Consider the following 6,687-nt stretch of genomic DNA (forward strand, 5'->3'; position numbering starts at 1 on the left):
CGTACAATTGTGTGAGTCAAATTCTAGTTTTATTGATGCATGTTATATATTAGGGCTGCATGTTTTAGGTAACATTTTAATGATGCACGTTTTTAAAAATCTCTATTATTAAAATTATGCACGTAAGGATAACTCATGAGTTTTTTTGGTTGATTAAATGACTTTATGTCCAAATTAATTTAAGGATATTTCATTAAGGTAACTGAAAAAGACAAACAATAAAATAGGAAGTTTAAATTCATTTAAGCATATTTCATTAATGTAACTGAAAAGACAAATGATAAATTATGCAGTTTTATTCGTTTTAGGATATATCATAAATGCAACTAAAAAAGACAAGCAAAAAAAAAAGGAGTTTAATTAATGAAGTAAGAACATTTTCAAATGGGTATTTCTCTTTTAATAATATAGATATTATTAAGAAACCGTATATTATCATATAATAAAGTTTGTGATCTAGTTTATGTTTGATGATCTGTTATAACAGGTTGAACAAGGTTTGGAATCAGTGAAGCAGTACATGAGCGAGAAGATGACTGTCTTATAAGAACACTCCGATGAAGAAAAAATTATGGGGCATTGGTAAGATGGTCAAGTACAATACTTTTCACGGTCTGAGCTTATCTGGAAGGTCTCCAGGAAGGAGAACCGGCGGTGACGACCTTGGAAACGACAGGGAAGGATTCTTCAAAGTCTCTGATTACCGCCAAATCAACGGAATTGCTTCCCCGAGACATGTGTCCCACTTCAATCCGCGACGCCTCTTGTCTCCATTCTCCGCGTATTTCTCTCCTCCAAGGTATTAGCTAGGGTTATTTCTGTCTTTTTATCATCCCATTTTACTTTTTTTCATGCAACCTTGTTTCCTTGTATGTTTTTTCGCATATAGGCATATATTGCGTCTATTCCCTGTATCATAGACTTCTGAGTGTGTGTGTTTTGGTTCAATGTTGAACACATTTGAAAATCCTGACATAATAGTTTGGTTCATGTAAATATGTACGTAACGTAAGATCTTATTTTCATAATATTAGTCATGCTATTTAGTATTCTCCACCTTGGTCCTTGTCTGTCTGAGAAAACAAATATGAACATGGATGATATAATTGGTTTATTCCTGAGCAAAACTTTAGCCGCAGTCAAATCACATACTTGGATGAATAATAAAGTACTTCAAGTCTTCAAGTGAGTGGACTTGTTTATCTACATACATTTTGCATCCATATTGATAATATGATTTTTAAGCAAAAAAAAAAATTTCATAATATGATCAACTGAAAGATATGTAATCGACTAAAAAGAGCAACTTGATAAAGATCAGCAATTAAAAATTCTAATATGTACACAATAAGTTTATGAAATTAATATATAAGATAAGTTATAATATGTACACAATAAGGTTTCTTTCCACCAAAAGATAGGAGATTATCTTCAAGTAAAAACATAAACCGCCATAGTACTACGTTGTTTTCTAATAAATGCTTTGATATACTCCATACATGTTGGGGACGAATGTGCTATAAAAAGAAGATAAATATTATACCATAAACGTGTCTGTAGTGACTATAGTGAGTTAAAACTATTTTTTACAAAGCTTGAATTAACTATCACAAATATATTAAAAGAGAAATAGTATCCTCGATGGGTATAAACCCCTGTATTCCGTATGGAGAAAAACAAACAATAGATACTGGAATATAGTGATAGGTCAATTTAAAACTGCAATAAACTAGGCGTAACTAAATATGTTGCCAAAATTAAATTGACCGGTTGTGAGAGAACCGATTAATATAGAATTTTGAGGAAATAAGATATAGATTGTTGCTAATATATGTTGGTGTACATGGTATATAGAGGGTGTAAATACATTCAGATATTTGCTTTGTGTTTTAGAGTCGACCCTGGAAGTTAGCTTAGAAAGTTTTTTTTTTAGAATGTGTTTCCTGCCACCAAAAAAATTATGTACATTAGCGGTTTTGTTTGAACAGAAAGTTCTCAGTAGCAGCAGTAATAGTTTAGGTGATGTTATAAGCACTACGAGATGCGGATTTTTTTGTCAAAGAAGGGTTGCGGATTTGATTCCCTTAAGAAGTTTTTACAGGAAAAAAATATTACTATCAATGAATATATTGGCTATATTTTTTATATCTACCTCTTGCCGCACAAGTAATAAGACCGGCTCTAGTAGGCGCGCAAGGACAAGGAACTTAGGAAGACGACCAGGCTTCCTACTCAATACGACAACAAAACAAAACATTTAAAAACTCCAATGGAAAATGTCAATCTAAAGAAAGGAGGATGTAAAGTTAAACAATAAAAACCCTGAAAGCAAGACAGAGAAGCAAAGGCCCGGAAGAGTCGATAAATTTTATGAAAAGATTGTATTATTCGTTTATCTCACTTGTAATGCTTCTTGTGTATCCAATTCCAAGACAATCATGTCAACAGTTTTTTTGACATATATTTTCTTTTATCACACTAGATTTCTTTTTGCAAAAGAATAAAAAAAATTATCTAAATTACTACAAACTAAATACCAGTTTTCAAAGATATCATTAATGAACAATATACTAACATTTGAGTTTAGGATTTAGTGATTATTATTTAAGATTTAGTATTAAAAGGTTGGGATTGAATTTATAAATTTTTTATAATTATTTAGAAAAATTAGTTTAGTGTTATTTATTAAAAAATAAATATTTATGAAAATTTAGTAGAATGAAATTTTCTCAAAATAAAACCATGGAGACAATTTTCCAACAAAAAATAGTTTGTCAAAGAGAACTTTTGCATGTATTGTTTGTTTATCTCACTAGAATATATTTTTTTTTGCAAAAAGTAAAAATATGGAGACTATTTTCCAACACAAATTAGTTTGTACAACAATCGGAAAACTCCGAGTAGTAAATGAGATCCACAAAAAGTCATAAGGTTTGCAAAGAACCACGAAGTACTAAAGACTAAAAAAAAAAGATGGTGTGACATAGGGGATTGGTGATAGGCCATGAATTTTACCCACTATTATCCATGGTTTATAAGTGTTTTAGGATATATCTTATTATATAAAGCTTAGTTCTTATCTAATTAACGCGATTGTGACACGTGGTAATTATATATTTAAGATTATGATATGTGTTAAACTATCTTCTAATTAAAAATATATATAAATAAATAGTAACAAAATGAACGATTTATAAAAAAAAATAACTATAAATATTATTTAAAATAATTTTCCTTTTTCCTTTTTCTTTTTAATATATCAGCATGTGTTAAAATCTCTCATGATTATATATATATATATATATATATATATATATATATATGCTAAAATAATAAAAACGAAATTTTAAAATTATTTAATAGCAAGAATTACAAAAGTTATTTAATAGTAGCTGTTTCTATAAAATTTTGATAGTATTTTTTAGTAAATTTTTTTTCTTTTTAAAATTCTAAACAAAAAGTATTTTTAAAATTATTTATTTAATACTAATTTTCCTTTTCTAAATCCTAAAGAAATGATCACTATAAAAATATTTGATAGTAATTGTCCTTTTCTAAAATTGTAAACATAGGAATATTGTAAAAGAGTGTTTAATAGTAATTTTCCTTTCTTCAAATCCTAAACAAAAAAATTAGTAGAATAACTATTTCAGTATTTTTATGAATAATCAACTTTCCTAATTAAATGTTTAATTTTCTGTTTAAAAATCATAAACCAAAAGAAACTACAATTATTCACATCTATATTTCGGATTAAGCTCTCTCATATTTTGTCACTAAACATAATAAGAGTAGAAGAAAAATAGTACGGGAGTTTTTCTGCATGTTCTTTCATATCTTTGTGTGTTCTTTTTTGTCACATGATGACAAAATAACTAGGTTTTCTAATTTTCACATGTTTTTTTTCTTCTTAAACTGAAGTTGATTTTTTTTTGTCATAATTGTCATGCTGCTGTACGTTAGTTATTGCCACAATTATACTTTGGCGTTTGTACATATAGCCAAATAGATTTATGCAGTTATGTTGTTGTACAAAAGTTAATGTGACTATTATGCTTATATGTGTTTGTTCTTATCGACAATATAAATTAGTTTTACTGTTGTAGTTAAGTTAATGTCAATGTCAATTTATTTATGAATAATCGACTTTTCTATCTAGGTGAATTTTTCTGCATGTCCTTTCACATCTAAACTGATGTTCACATAATTTACCTTCCGAGATAAGACAACAAATTGCTCTTGAAAAACAATGCAGCTCCTTCTGAATGCATTACAACATCTATATATCAAGATTTCCAAATTCACTTTTAAAGACAAGAATTATCTCATCGAAAAAGAAATGTTTACTCCAAAGAATAAGGAATGAAACGGTTGGTAAAGTCAATAACTATATGTTAATTTGCTTAGACGGTGAGCAAAAGAAATATTTGAGTTCTGATAGTATTGGTAACGACAAAGAAGAAATTACAAATTAGTATATTCTATATTCCACAGATTTTTAAATACGTTAAAATTTTCAGGGATTCCAAATCACAAACTTGATCTCAAAATAGATGTTCCAGTCATGTTATTAAGTAATTTAAATCAATGAAAAAAATTTGCAATGGAACAATTTTACTAATAACCAGCCTAGACAACATGATTACTAAAGCAGAAATCCTAACCGAGATCAATAATCAACAAATTCTTATTCGTAAAAGTCTCACACCAACCAACAGATGCAAGATGGTCTCTCATGTACAATTGTACGCTTCACTATCAAAGAGTCACTACAGCTGCATGACTTTAGAATTCGTAAAGTAGACACAAAACATGTCGACAATAGTGTTCTAGAAAATATTGTATATCAAGACATTTTCAATAATATATGATATATATATAAAAAGGTTATAGTCACACTATTGATACTAATGTAGGGCAAAAGAAAAAAAATGATGTTTATCAAGCAATATATTTGATATTTAGCTGAATATCAATCATACATATTGATTGGTTTCGTCTGACATCAATTTTGATTTTTTTTTTTTTGAATTTTCTTCCACAATATAAATATTATAGATAGTTTACAACAATTCTATATTTTTCAATTAACTGCAATATTAAAAATAATTTAAAGTGAATTATTTATAGGAAAAAAAATTATATACTATTTTAAAACACCATGATTATTGAAGTAGAAATACTAATCAAAGTTTATGTAGGAAAATTAATTATTATACTAAAATAAGTCTTACACCAATATATACTGAAAATTTCAAGAACTAATGTGAAAAATATTTTAATTCTTTCTATGTTTTTCGTAAAATTAAAACATCAAATAAAACCCGTGCAAAGCACGGGTCCATATCTAGTTTATTATGTTTTGAATTCAATTTAGTGTATTTACAGGTTTAGGCATGTTTGGGAGAAATATACCGATTTTGGTGATTTTTGGAATCCTTTGAGATGCAGAGCTGCGCAAACGCGTCAGATGTTTAGATATGGCTGTAGATCTTCCCATGGTGCGATTGAGCTGATATTTTGACACAAGATAGAGCTTTGAGTTAGTTTTCAAATGCCACTGGTTTGGGGTCAATCCAATGGTTAGATTAGAAGTTACGCCCGGTTTAAGGAAGCTGTCGAGAAGAAGAATGTATGTCGATCGATGCAACACTCTTGATATCGATCGACATGGACGCCAGAATGTGGACTGAGTATAGTTTATGACCGATTGAAGCCCAGAAGTAACCACAAATTACCAAGATACTCATGTACGACCTAAAACCCTATTTATATGTTTTCTAAGCAATTGTTGACGGTTACGCTTTCTATTGTTCGTTATTCTTGTTTTAGGGTTGGAGAGAAGATCAATTCTCCTTCAGAGATTGATTGGAACTCCATTGGTTTTATCATTGCTTTGTATTCTATTATTATTCAGACTATAATTTGTGTTATTGCTTCTATGTCTAAGTAATCATCTTGTTAGATTTAGGGATTTCATGAGCTTAATGTCAAACTGATAATCAATTAGGATTGCTAGGTTATCGGTAAATTTCTACACCAGGGTGATTTGTAATACTAGGATCCGGAATAGTTATATTCACACGAAAGTGTGACTGATTGTTTGAACCTAGAATCATAGGACAATTGAGATGCACAAAAGTGCAATCAATTAACGGAACCCGAACCTTGATGGATTAGATACTTAGCCGCATATGAAAGTTGGTCTAGGAATCTAGTTGAACATAATAGATTAGGTCGTTAATGCTTGTCTAAGGAAGCATCGATCGACGCTCAGGCCATAGCATCGATCGACGCTCATTCCTTGTTCATGGAGAGCTTGAACAAAGACTTAAGACATCTGATTAGTAATTGCATGCAATAGCTTGATTACTTGCTTATTAAAATCGAGTTCTAGAATTATATCTATAAACCCCTTAGCATCCTTGCATTGTAGTTTTGAATCTCTTGAATGATAAATCCCTAGGTCTAGCTATTTCTCTTTATGGTTTACAACCTCAAATCAATCGAACAACTGCCTTGTTCACATTTCTTACATTTATTTACTGTTTTAATATTAATTGCCTAGCTTAATCTTGATATATATAGTCTAGCGTGTGCCCACGCTCCCTGTGGATTCGATCCCTAGTACTACAATCGAACACTACAAGAAAACAACATGGATACTGAGGGAAAAAATCGTCAGAA

General features: G+C 29.7%; 1 pseudogene; it reads left to right on the forward strand.

Moving 5' to 3' along the window:
• LOC106297322 overlaps window positions 1-6,687 on the forward strand; it is a 23,444-nt pseudogene that overhangs the window by 15,361 nt on the left and 1,396 nt on the right.

The sequence above is a fragment of the Brassica oleracea genome, chromosome C6 (assembly GCF_000695525.1).
Source record: "Brassica oleracea var. oleracea cultivar TO1000 chromosome C6, BOL, whole genome shotgun sequence".
In the NCBI taxonomy this organism is placed as follows: domain Eukaryota; kingdom Viridiplantae; phylum Streptophyta; class Magnoliopsida; order Brassicales; family Brassicaceae; genus Brassica; species Brassica oleracea.